Genomic DNA, 13,021 nt, shown 5'->3' with positions numbered 1-13,021 from the left:
TCAAATCCTTAACTATTTCTCTAGTTTTTCTTTTAAAAGCATGGACCAGAATAAAATATATGAATACAAACTCACCAAAAGCAGGGTGTTCTGTAATGGTTCTAGAAGTAAATGTGTTTATGATTATTTTCACACAATTTATAGTTTTTCCTTTAGGAAATTACTAGGGATTACAATGGAATTCAAAAGGAAAAGGATTCAACATACAAATGTTCATTTAGTTGTACCAGAAACACACAAGCTACTGACAGTATGGTTAAGAAATATATACATCAGATAAGTAAAACATTGTTTTTTTTTTAAGTATTCAACAAAATTGAGACATTTTGTTGAATAGGGAACCAGAGAAAATCTTATCTGAGTTAAATACACTTAGGCTTTGTAAATAATATACATTACAGGTAATAAGTATGTGTGTGTGTGTGTATATATATATATATATATATATATTTTATACCCAGACATAGGAGGTTATTTGATGCTTGTAAGTATTTGACACACTGATATTTAATTTGTGGAAAAATGAAGAGAACTGTGGGAATTGTGAAGAGAATAATGGAGAAAAATCCCAAAAGTGGTCTCTTTCCTTCCAGATAATAGCCAGTAACTTTGCAATTTTAATGGAAGTCTAGAAAATCAGATATTGTAGAACTGTCTTCACTTTCCAGTAGAAGTAAGGAGGGAGGGACTTCATATTTTATTGCTGAAATCTGTGGGTGGGTGGAAATTCCTCTACAAGTAAAACTAATCCTACCTAGTACATATAATTAGTCTAATTCTTGGTCATTACCAGGTCATTTAGATTAGTCTAGGAAAGATAATTGCTAGTGATAGAGCAGAAGGAAGGGAAATTTATGAATCAATAATCTATGGATTAAAGGTTTCTACATCTTTTAAATCATTGAAGAAAGTAAATTACGACGATGCCCCTTTAAGAAAATGGAAGAGAATCCAAGTCTACTCCCATTTGGCACACAAATGAGCCATTCCATAATAATATTATCTTGACTGTGAAAAGAACAGAATCTTTGTTTACACATAAGCTGGAAAACTTTTAAATAAAAATCTTGAGAACGGAGACCATAGTACCCTCTCTGAGGCCAAATTATGACCTCAGTTATATCAAAGACAGTACAAAGAGCCCCAATAAGAGATAAGAAAGGGACAAAGAGAAGAGAGGAAAACAAAGTCGCCAGAGAAATGTTTGGCAGAAGCCCAGCATAAGCCTGACATATTCTCCTGAGGCCTCCTGCTTGTCTGCAGAGCCACCACTCATCTTCCACCAGCTTCTCTGGCCTGAAAGAAATGCCAGTGAACCCCTCCCAATGCTTTATCAATACCAAATGTGTCAAGATAAATAGACCCATCCAAAACCCATATTGCATGGTTCTCCAAAGAAGCTTCTTCTCGTAAGAATAAGATTTCTCATTTGCAAGATTCACAAAATTGGGAACTATATATATATTTTTTAAGATTTTATTTATTTATTCATGAGAGAGCAGAGAGAGACAGAGAGAGAGAGGCAGAGACACAGGCAGAGGAAGAAGCAGGCTCCATGCAGAGAGCCCGTCGTGGGCCTCGATCCCGGGTCTCCAGGATCACGTCCTGCGCTGAAGGCAGCGCTAAACCGCTGAGCCACCCAGGCTGCCTGGGAACTATATTGTAATGAAGCCTGTACTATTCAATGAAAATATTTTCTTTTTTTTAAAAGAAAATATTTTCTTAAACACATTGGCACTTTCCCCTGGAAACCAATAATTCTCTACTTCTTAACATGTGTGTTTGTTTAAATACAAGAGAAGCATATATTTACTTATACTAAATAGAGAAACATAGTAAATAGAGTAAATACAACCACTTGGTATAGTCGATGTGTAGAAAAGGACAAAGATTCAGACATTCCTTATTGCAATCGACTGCTGCCACTAACTTGTTTTGTCACCTTAGGACAGTACCTTAACCTTTCTGAGCCTCAGCTTCTAGAACTCTAAATTGAGAGAGCAGGACATTTTTAAGGTTGTTCGTCAGTTTGACGATCTGTGATCTATCCATGCCACTCAACTCCAAAATGGCATGCTGGAAAGACCATTTTGGGAGTCAATTAAAGGATGTGGTAGTGACTAAAGGAGGCATATATGATTTTCATATTTAAAATAAAATAAAAAGGTCTTACTTTCCTCAAGTCAACAAAACATATTCCAAGACCCTTGACCTCATCTTCACCAAAAACATTTGATGTGATCCTTAGCACTTGATTTAAAGAATTCTGAGTCTTAGAATTGTACATATTTTAGCTCCAAATGGTACAACATAGATCTTTTCCATTGACTCTCAGATTTTATTTATTTTTATTTTTATTTTTATTTTTTTAAATTTTTTTATTTATTTATGATAGTCACAGAGAGAGAGAGAGAGAGGCAGAGACACAGGCAGAGGGAGAAGCAGGCTCCATGCACCGGGAGCCCGATGTGGGATTCGATCCCGGGTCTCCAGGATCACGCCCTGGGCCCAGGATCCCAGACTCTCAGATTTTAAAGATGGGAAAACAGAGGTCATGGTACAACTCAGTAGCAAGAATAGTATCAGAGCCCAGATCCCACACTCTATGCTTAGTGATCTTTCCATTGCCGGAATCTACCTTCAGAAGTTTGAGTTGGACATATGATTCATTGCTAGGCCTTGAGAATTCCAGTGAGGATCACCAGCAGCCTTTTGTTTCAATAGTTCACATGTTCAAGGGTAGGTAAGAGGTTAGTCAAATAAATGGATACCACATCATTATCTAACCAAGAAATCATTCTTTTTTTTTTTTTTTTTTTTTTTTTTTTTTTTTTGCGACAGCGGCGATAGCACCACTCCCTCAAGAAATTACATTCTTCTCCAATTGACTCATTTCAATTGGAGAAGGACAAACATTATATGTTCTCATTCATTTGGGGAATATAAATAATAGTGAAAGGGAATAGAAGGGAAGGGAGAAGAAATGGGTAGGAAATATCAGAAAGAGAGACAGAACATAAAGACTCCTAACTCGGGATCCCTGGGTGGCGCAGCGGTTTGGCGCCCGCCTTTGGCCCAGGGCGCGATCCTGGAGACCCGGATCGAATCCCACGTTGGGCTCCTGGTGCATGGAGCCTGCTTCTCCCTCTGCCTATGTCTCTGTCTCTGTCTCTCTCTCTCTCTGTGACTATCATAAATAAATTAATTAATTAATTAAAAAAAAAGACTCCTAACTCTGAAAAACGAACTAGGGGTGGTGGAAGGGGAGGAGGGCGGGGAGTAGGGGTGAATGAGTGACGGGCACTGAGGGGGGCACTTGACGGGATGAGCACTGGGTGTTATTCTGTATGTTGGCAAATTGAACACCAATAAAAAATAAATTTATTATTAAAAAAAAAGAAATTACATTCTTGATCACATTCAAACCACAATCATGGGGACACTGGGTTTCCTTGAAACATCTGCAGATAAAGAAGCAAAAATCACAGTAGATGTGAAGGCAGCCTCCAACATAGCCTGCTTCTTGATATTTGTGCCCTTGTGTAGTTCCCCGACACACTGTATTAGAGTTGGCCTGTGTGACCAACAGAATACAGCAGAAGGGATGGTATACCATCACCTCTACTCCTAAGAAGTTAAGTAGCTCAAGATTTTCTAGGCTCTATTGTTCTCTCAAGGTTATGTTTTTATGTGACCAGATGGGTTCTAAATCTTTCTAGGAATTACATCCTATAATAACAATTATATGTTGATCATTTCTTTTGTAAAGCTTTAGTGCAAAAACTTAGATGTGCACAAAATTTCTCATTTCTTCATTTGTCAAAAATCAAATTAATTTGGTTCCTGTTACCAGACAGGTGAGAAATCTAACCTTAGTTATCACTGAAGCTTCCTCCTCTCCATCTTTTAGCATCTGCCCATGGTCTTATTCATTGCCAGAGCAATGGAGAGGGCCTCTGGCCTTCTGTTTCTACCCTGACCCTTTTCATTCTTATTGTATGATACCGTAGCACAATTTTTCAGGCCCAAGCTGGGCCATGTACTTGCAGTGATGGGAGGAAAACCAAGGAGAGAACAAACACTATACAATATCTCAACAAATCATCCAGTGGCAGGCAGTCAGAGAACAAATTAAATGTTAGGAAAAACAGAAAAGAAGTAAGCAACATGGTACCAGCCTTTGGGTTTCTTAAACACTCAACGGGAAATGCAAAGTGCAGAAACAATAAACCAAGGAATAACAAAGTAGGGCATTTTAAAATGTACCATTTCAATTGCAAAGGCTGAAGAAATCAACAGAAGGAAATGACCAGAGTGGAGTGGGTTGAATAATAATAATAATAATAATTATATATATATATATATATATATATATATATATATATATATATAAAATCCCTCACATTTGTATGTATATGTTATGAGGGACTTTCCCCACATTTATAATTTCATTTGAGATCCTCTTTAAAATGAGGTTGGCAGGACAGGAGTTAACAGCTTAATTTTACAGATGAGGAAACTGGGACTCAGCTAGCTTTGTGGCTTGTTCAGTGTCACAGAGCTGATTAGTAGAGAAACAGAAAACTGAGCTCAGCTCTCTTTCTACCTAGTCCTTTCTCTGGCTCCTCTTCCACGTCCATTGTGAATTGGTCCCTGAAGGTAAGTTTAAGAGCAGGTTGGAGTTCTCTACATGGACAAAGAAAAGAGGCATCCAAGAGTGGCATGGAGTGCAGGTGGCCATGGGAGAGCATGAAAATATATAAGAAGGAAATGATCAAGTAGGTAGATGGTTCTGGATATAAAATAGAAAAACCAGGGTGTGAAATGCTGAAAGAATGCCAAGTGGTGACTAAGGGAACCATTGATCTTAGATGGAAAATTCTCCCCTCCCACCCCCTGACTAAGAAATTTATCTCCTACATCTCTTCAAACTGAAGAAACATAAAGAAAACACCAGTATCTTCATGCAGTATATCATCCAGTGCATGCATACAATCTCTCTTGGGCCATTTCTAAATCTTAGTCATAGTGAGTGACATCATTCCTTGTTCTCTGCGTCCTGTATCTAAAGCTTATATTCTGGTCTGGACCACACAGACAGAGGTGAAGTCTTTAAGGAGGGCATCATATCCACTTGCCATCATGCCTCTATAATTCTTAGCAATATTTGATATTGCCACCCACACTGACCCCAGATAAAATAGTGCAAGAGATTTCAGGGAGGCGTTACTCGAGCAAGCTTCTTCCTTAGAGTACAAAGATAGGGATGGAGTTCAGGAGATGATGTATCGTATCTCTGAGTGGAATAAGACAGGTTTCTAAAGGAACAATAGGATGGAGATCCAATTTAGGATTAAGGTGCCAGATGTGTACAGTGAACTGTTAAAGGGTTGTGATGCCGTTTAATCTTTTCATAAATATTTTGTGTGGCCTGAAGCTTTGGTATTGAGAATCTACACTGATTTCTGTGCTTACAAATAAGAAAGCTATTAGCAAATGAAAATAAAAAAAACCTACCAATATGCAATTTCACCCCATACCCCTCGCTCTCTATATTGTTATCTATTTTAATAAGCAACAGTATTTTGGCAAATGAAAATTCTCAAAATCCTCAATCACGCCCTTATCCCAAAGCCTGGACTTAGTTCGAAAGCTTTATGGCTCTGACTCAGTAGAGCTGGTTATCCTCTTTAATTGGATTGATGGCGACAATTGTAATTACCTTAGATGAGATTGCCTGTAATGTAATTATGCTTCCTTCATCAGCCTGAGCTGGACTTGTGGAATCCATACAGAAGATGCCTCCAATTACTGAGAGGTTAAGGAGAGCATCATATTGCTTCACAAATCATGTTTGTTACTATATAGAATTTTTAAAATTATGTAGGAAGCTGAAGAAATTAGTCCTCTAAAGCAGCTTTTCTGATCTAAAGATGTTCCTGCATAAGCTATAATGTATAGTGAGATGGCTACATTCCAGAATTGTACTCTTATTTGAATAAAAAGCATATTTTAAGGATGTGACATAGAGTACCAAGAGTAAACTGTATTTTCTCACTGTTTTGTTACGCCTGTTTATAGTGATTGCATCTTAAAAGATGCTTTAAAAAAAAAACACAATACATAGTAAAGTTTAACTTGATTTTTTGTGTGATTGAAAAGTTATAATTTCTAAAACGAACATAATAAATAACAGGAGGTAATTTTAAAATACTAGTCTTTATGATAGATGGAGCTATAATTAAGGAGCCAGCTGCTCTACTACAATAATGCCTCTCTCTATTTTCCAATTAACACATGGAGAACTTTAAAATTTTTCAATTGGAAGCCCAGCCTCTAAACAGGACAAGTCTGCCAAACGTACTGCAAACACATGTAGTTTAGGAGAAATGGCACATACTGGAAATCCACCCCAATCTTATTAACTTTAGCATTGCTCTCATTAAAAATAGAGCTGCTTATGGGTTTTTCCTTCTGAAGCATATGAAACATAGAACTTGGAAATGTGCCCTTTTGAAAAACTTATTCCTGTATTCACAAACCAGATGGTGCACATCAAATGCATCCTGATTTCCTAATGAAATAAAAAAAAGGATTCCTATTGTGTTCTTTAATAAGATTAACGCATCCTCAATTGCTACTTTTGACAGATACTCCTGGAAAGTTAAACAACTTGGCTAATGCTGTCCTGCTGGACCTGGACAGGAAGGCCTCGGCTGAGCTGAAGAGCTGGGGCTATGCTGAGGGGCACTCTGCTTTTAATTTTTCCAAAGTAGGCTCTAGTAGAGGTGCAAGCCCTGCCACAGCTGCTGCTCACAAAGAAACCTTCTGTCTCTAAAACATCAGAGACGAAGAGTCTGCTGTCTCATAAAAAGAGCTAATCAAGCAAAAAAAAAAAAAAAAAAAAAGAGAGAGAGAGAAAGAGAAACAGAGACAGAGACAGAGATTCTCTCCCCCCTCCTCTTCCCTCTGGTTTGAGGGAAGTACTGCTTAGTCTAGCCATCAAATCATATTTTAAGGGTGGTCTCATCACTAACACCAATAAATAACAAACTAATTTTAGTTTTATTATTGGGCTCCATTTGAATGTTACACTCAAGACTTTGAAACACTGTACAGTAAAGTACAGTAAGTAAAATGTATTCAAAGCGATAAAATTGTACTGGATTTTTCAAGGCATTAGAGAAGAGTATAATGTTGCTTACCTTGGAGAAGGTTGGCTTGTGTGGTCAAAAATCTGAAAAAAGAAAAGATAAATGGATTAATTTTCTATGACTTCTGATGTTTGCCACTATGATACCACATTAAACATAGCTGTGGTATGTCTATTAATTTAGTAAATCCACACATTGTTTTCTCTTGCTTGAAGTAATAGAATGGTTTAAGCCAAGTTGGATTCTAACCTGAATCCAGTTGCTGTGTTTAATTCCACTATTAAGTTAGGAATAAGTTTGGCCAAGGAAAAGCATCCACCCATATAGACTTGAATAAACAAAACAAAACAAAAATCCTGTGGCAATCAAGACATTGTAGTTGTAAACATTATTATTTTCTTTAAACAACTTGAAGATCTCTGGACCAGTATGTCTTATTTTATCTCCCTCCACAGAAAAGAAATTTTTTTCTTTGTGCTGAAACACCCTGTGTTTCATGAAATGCAACATCGTATCTCATTTTTCTTCGTGAACTGCTCTAATTTAACAGCTGGGCTGGAAGAGCACACATTATCAACAGGTTCAGTCATATAACACCCCAAACTTGGAAATAACAAGTTGGAAGCTTCACATCCTACAAAATAAATCAGTTGCTCTATCAATTCTATAACTAAGAGTTTGAAAATTGAAGGGAGGCATTTTGAACAGCACTGTGCAAAAGCTGTTGCTGAGTTAGGTGTTCAGTTAAGCTGAACATCATGTCATGTTCCTAGTCTCCTTTGCAAAAGCATTTACTTTATGTTTTAAATGTGCATATCTTCTAACTTGGGCGAGAAAGACTTAATTTAAAACAACACCACTACCACTAAGTGATGCTATGGTTAATCAATACTTCAAGATTTGAAAAAAAGTTTTCCCCAAATGTCAAACAACTCCCTGGAATCTGGGAGCTTTTCCTCCCTTTCAGGTTTAAGTTTGCTTCTCTTCTTCGTGTATTGCCATTAAAAACAAAAAAAAAAAAAAAGAAAAAAACCTATTTAACAAACGGTACCAAATCCATCTAAAGGTTAGCACTCTTTTTATTTTAGTGCTCTTTCTTAATGGGCAAAAATTGATTGATTAGTTCACCTAGAACATTCTCAGCCTTAGGGCAGAAACAGTGCTCTGTATACAATCATGGACTGGATTTTAAAAGAAAAAGAAAATCAACATTTAAGAATACAGTGAAGTTCAAAAACAGAAGGAAATAGAAAAGGTTCTGAAAGCATATTAAAACTCTTGTATTTATTTAAAATCTAATGAATGTGTTTTAAGTTGTATTGAATTATCTATCATGTGTGTACTGGCTTTTCATCTTAGTTGGAAATGTACTTACACTTAAAAGTCCAATTCATCTGGATAGTTTATATAGTGAACATCAGAGTCATCTTATTTTCCACAAATGCCATACACTTTTTGAGAAAAATATTAAGGCAATTATTTTTCCCAATAAATCCACAGCCTCTATTACTTCTCTTTCCCTCCACCACCATTACCCTTCCACACTAACTTTGAAACTACTTTCAGGAAGAGGATTCTCTAAGTGGAAAGTTTGTTGACCTTTCAGAAAAGACAAGAGGTGAAAGAGAAGCAGCTAATTCCTTGCCACTGGCAAATGAAGTGAGAGGAACTATTTGAACCTGAGTAATATTCTCTTCTGCTCTGATCTTATCTCTGACCCTCTTCTACCATTTATTGCTTGGGTATCTGGAAGTACCATGCCCCCAGCACAATGATTTATACTTAGGAGAAAGTGGTTTTTAAATTTAAGTGTACATGCAAATTCCTTGGGGGTACTTCTTAAAAATGCAGATTCCTAAGCTCCAGCTCAGCTCAACTAAATCTGAATGTCTAAAGGGTCAGTGCCCAAGAATATTCATTTTCAATAAGCTTTCCAGGCACCAATGATTAGGTGGTCATTTTGAGAAATACAGACTTAGGAAGATGGGAAAAGTGATCTTGGATTGTGCCAACTGCCAAGCCTAGGATAGATAAGGTGAATTAAATTGATACTCACAGAGTAAAAAATCTAGTGCTTTTAGAATGCATTTGAAATTGTGACCATCAACTTACTATATATACACTGCTATATATGTAAGATGTTATATAGGGACCTAATGGTAACCTGAAATAAAAAATCTATAATAGATACATAAAAAATAAAGAGAAAGAAATGCAAGCCTAACCCTAAAGAAGGCCATCAAACCACAAGGGAAGAGAGCCAGAGGAGAAGAAAGGAACAGAGAAGAAGTACAAAAACAAACAGAAAACAATTTTAAAAATGGCAGTAAGTACATACTTATCAACCACTTTAACTACTTTAAATGTAAATGGACCAAATGCTCCAAATGAAGGACAAGCTAACTGAATGGATTAAAAAAAAAAAAAAAAAAAAAAAAAAAGAAACAAAAAACAAGACCCATCTGTATGCTGCCTACAAGAGACTTACTTTAGACCTAAAGGAGTGTACAGACTGAAAGTGAAGGGATGAAAACTATATCATGTAAATGGAAGCCAAAAAAACCCAAAAACCAAAAACCAAAACAAAATAAAACCCCAAAAATCCCTAGGGTAATATATCAGACAAAATAGACTTTATTTTTTTTTAAAGATTTTATTTATTTTTTCATGAGAGACACACAGAGAGAGAGAGAGAGAGAGAGAGAGAGGCAGAGACACAAGCAGAGGGAGAAAGAGGGAGAAGCAGGCTCCATGCAGGGAGCCCGACGTGGGACTCGAACCCAGGTCTCCAGGATCCCACTCCGGGCTGAAGGCGGCACTAAACCACTGAGCCACCAGAGCTGCCCCAAAATAGACTTTAAAACAAAGATATAGCAAGAGACAAAAAAGGGCATTACATGTTAATAAAGAGATCAGTCCAACAAGAGGATATAGCAATTGTAAATACCTATGCACCCAACATAGGAACATCTAAATACACAAAGAAAATAGTAACAGACATAAAAAGAGAAATCAACAATAGAGGAGGAGGGGCAACAATAATACAATATTAGTAGGGGACTTTAACACCTCACTTATATCAATAGATAGGTAAATAAGGAAACTGGTTTTAAATGCCACATTAGACTAGATGGTCCTAATAGGTCCATACAGAACATTGCATCCAAAAACAACAGAATACACATTCTTTTCAAATACACATGATTCATTCTCCAGGATACTCCATATATTGTGCTGCAAAACAAGTCTCAATAAATTTAAGAAGACTGAAATCATATCAAGCATCTTTTCTGAACATGATGATGCAAAACTCGAAATTGATTACAAAAAAATAACTAAGATGCAAACACATGAAAGTCAAACAACGTGATACTAAGCAAAGAAATCAAACAGGAAATAAAAAATACATGAAGACAAAAGAAAAGAAAACACAATGGTGCAAAATCTTTAGGATACAGCAAAAGTAATTCTTAGAGGGAAGTTTATAGGTACCTCAGGAAACAAGAAACATCTCAAATAAATAACTTAACCTTACACCTAAAGGAGCTAGAAAAATAACAAGCAAAATCCAAAACTAGTGGAAGGAAAGAAATGATAAAAATTAGAGCAGAAATAAATGAAAAGATGACAAAATAATAGAAAAGACCAATGAAACCAAGAGCTGATTCTTGAAAAAATAAACCACATTGATAAATCCTTAGCCAGACTCCTGAAGGAAAAAAGAGAGAGGACTCAAATAAGATCAGAAATGAAGGAGGAGCAATAACAACTAACACCACAGAAACACAATGAATTATAAGAGAATAATATTATGAAAAATTGTATACCAACAAATTGAACAACCTAGAAGAAGTGGATAAATGTCTAGATGCATACAATCTTCTAAAACTAAATCAGGAAGAAATAGGATATTTGAACAGATCAGTTACTAGCGATGAATTGGCAATCAAAAAATTCTCAACAAACCAAAGACTAGGACCAGATGGCTTCACAGGTGAATTCTACTGAACATTTAAAGAAGAGTTAACACTTATTCTCTCAAAGTAGTCCAAAAAAATAGGAGAGGAAGGAAAACTTCCAAATTAATTCTGTAAGGACAGCATCATCCTGACACCAAAACCAGAGAAAGACATTACACAAAAAAGAAAACTACAGGCTGATATCTCTGATGAACAGAGATGCAAAAATCCTCAACAAAATATTAGCAAACTGAATTCAATACATTAAAAAAATAATTCACCACCATTGAGTGGGATTTATTCCAGGGATGCAAGGACAGTTTGATACTTGCAAATCAATTAATGTGATACATCACATGAACACAAAGAAGGATAAAAGTGTTATGATCATCTCAACAGATCATTTGACAAGATACAACACCTGTTCATGATAAAAGCTCACAACAAAATAGGTTTAGAAGGAACAAACCTTAACATAATAAAGGCCACATATGAAAAACCACAATGAACATTGTACTCAGTGTTGAAAACTGAAAGCATTTCCTATAAGATTGGGAACAAGACAAGGACGTCCAGTCTCACCATTTTTATTCAACATAGTACTGGAAGTCCTAGTTACAGCAATCAGATAATAATAATAATAATAATAAGAAGAAGAAGAAGAAGAAGAAGAAGAAGAAGAAGAAGAAGAAGGAAAAGAAGAAGAAGAAGAAAAAGAAGAAGTATGAGGAGGAGGAGGAGAGGAAAAGAAGAAAAAGAGATGGAAAGAAAGAAAGAGAAAGAAAGAGTGAGTATCAAAACTGGTAAGGAAGAAGTACTATTGTCACTATTTGCAGATAACATGATACTATATACAGAAAACCCTAAAGACTCCACCAAAAAACTATTAGAACTGTTAAACAAATTCAGTTAGGTTGAGTGATACAAAATTAATACATAGAAATCTGTTAGGGCAGCCCCGGTGGCTCAGCAGTTTGGCGCCGCCTTAGGCACAGGGCATGATCCTGGAGACCCAGGATCAAGTCCCGCGTTGGGCTCCCTGCATGGAGCTTGCTTCTCCCCCTACCTGTGCCTCTCTCTCTCTATCTCTCTCTCTCTCTCTGCCTTTCATGATTAAATAAATAAAATCTTAAAAAAAAAGAAATACGTTACATTTATAAACACTAATAATGAAGTAGCAGAAAAAAGAAACTAAGAAAGTAATCTCATGCACCAATGCACCAGAAAGACTCAAATACCAAGGAATAAGTTTTACCAAAGAGGTAAAAGACCTATATTCTGAAAACTATAAGATATAGATGAAAGAAATTCAAAATAATATAAATAAACAGATGGACATACTGAGCTCGTGGATTGGAAGAATTAATATTGTTAAAAATGTCTTACTACCCAAAGCAATCTATAGATTCAGTGCAATCCCTATCAAAATAACAATGGCATTTTTCACAGAACTAAAACAATTAATTCTAAAATGGGTTTGGAACAACAAAAGACCTTAAATAGCCAAAGCAATCTTGAGAAAGAAAAACAAAGGAGGAGGTATCACAAGCCCAGATTTCAAGATATACTATAAAGCTACAATAATCAAAATAGTATGATCCTGGCATGGATACAGATGCATAGACAATGGAATGAGACAGCCCAGAAATAAATCCACACCATATGGTCAATTAAATTACAACAAAAGAGGCATAAATATGTGATGCGGAAAAGAGTATTTTCAATAAACGATGTTGGGAAAACTGGGCAGCTACATACAAAAGAATGAAACTGGACTATTTTTTTACCCCACATACAAAATTAAATAGATTAAAATAGATCAAAGACCTACATGTAAGACCTGAAACCATAATACTTCTACAAGAAAACATAGGGAGTAACTCTTGGACATTGGCCTTAGCAACATAT

At 36.1% G+C, this 13,021-nt stretch overlaps 1 protein-coding gene across 1 annotated transcript in view; it reads right to left on the bottom strand.

Annotated features, from left to right (window-relative positions):
- Positions 1-7,554, bottom strand: part of SEMA6D (semaphorin 6D) — a 171,871-nt gene extending 164,317 nt beyond the window's left edge. The window contains exons 1-2 of the mRNA XM_049104159.1: positions 7,404-7,554; positions 7,206-7,237 (exon numbers count right to left, since the gene is read on the bottom strand). The gene's annotated coding sequence lies outside the window, so the exon portion shown is untranslated. The remainder of the gene's footprint in view (positions 1-7,205; positions 7,238-7,403) is intronic.
- Positions 7,555-13,021: the final 5,467 nt, after the last annotated feature.

This window comes from Canis lupus, chromosome 30 (assembly GCF_003254725.2).
Source record: "Canis lupus dingo isolate Sandy chromosome 30, ASM325472v2, whole genome shotgun sequence".
Classification (NCBI taxonomy): Eukaryota; Metazoa; Chordata; class Mammalia; order Carnivora; family Canidae; genus Canis; species Canis lupus.
This window is presented reverse-complemented; position numbering and strand designations above follow the sequence as displayed.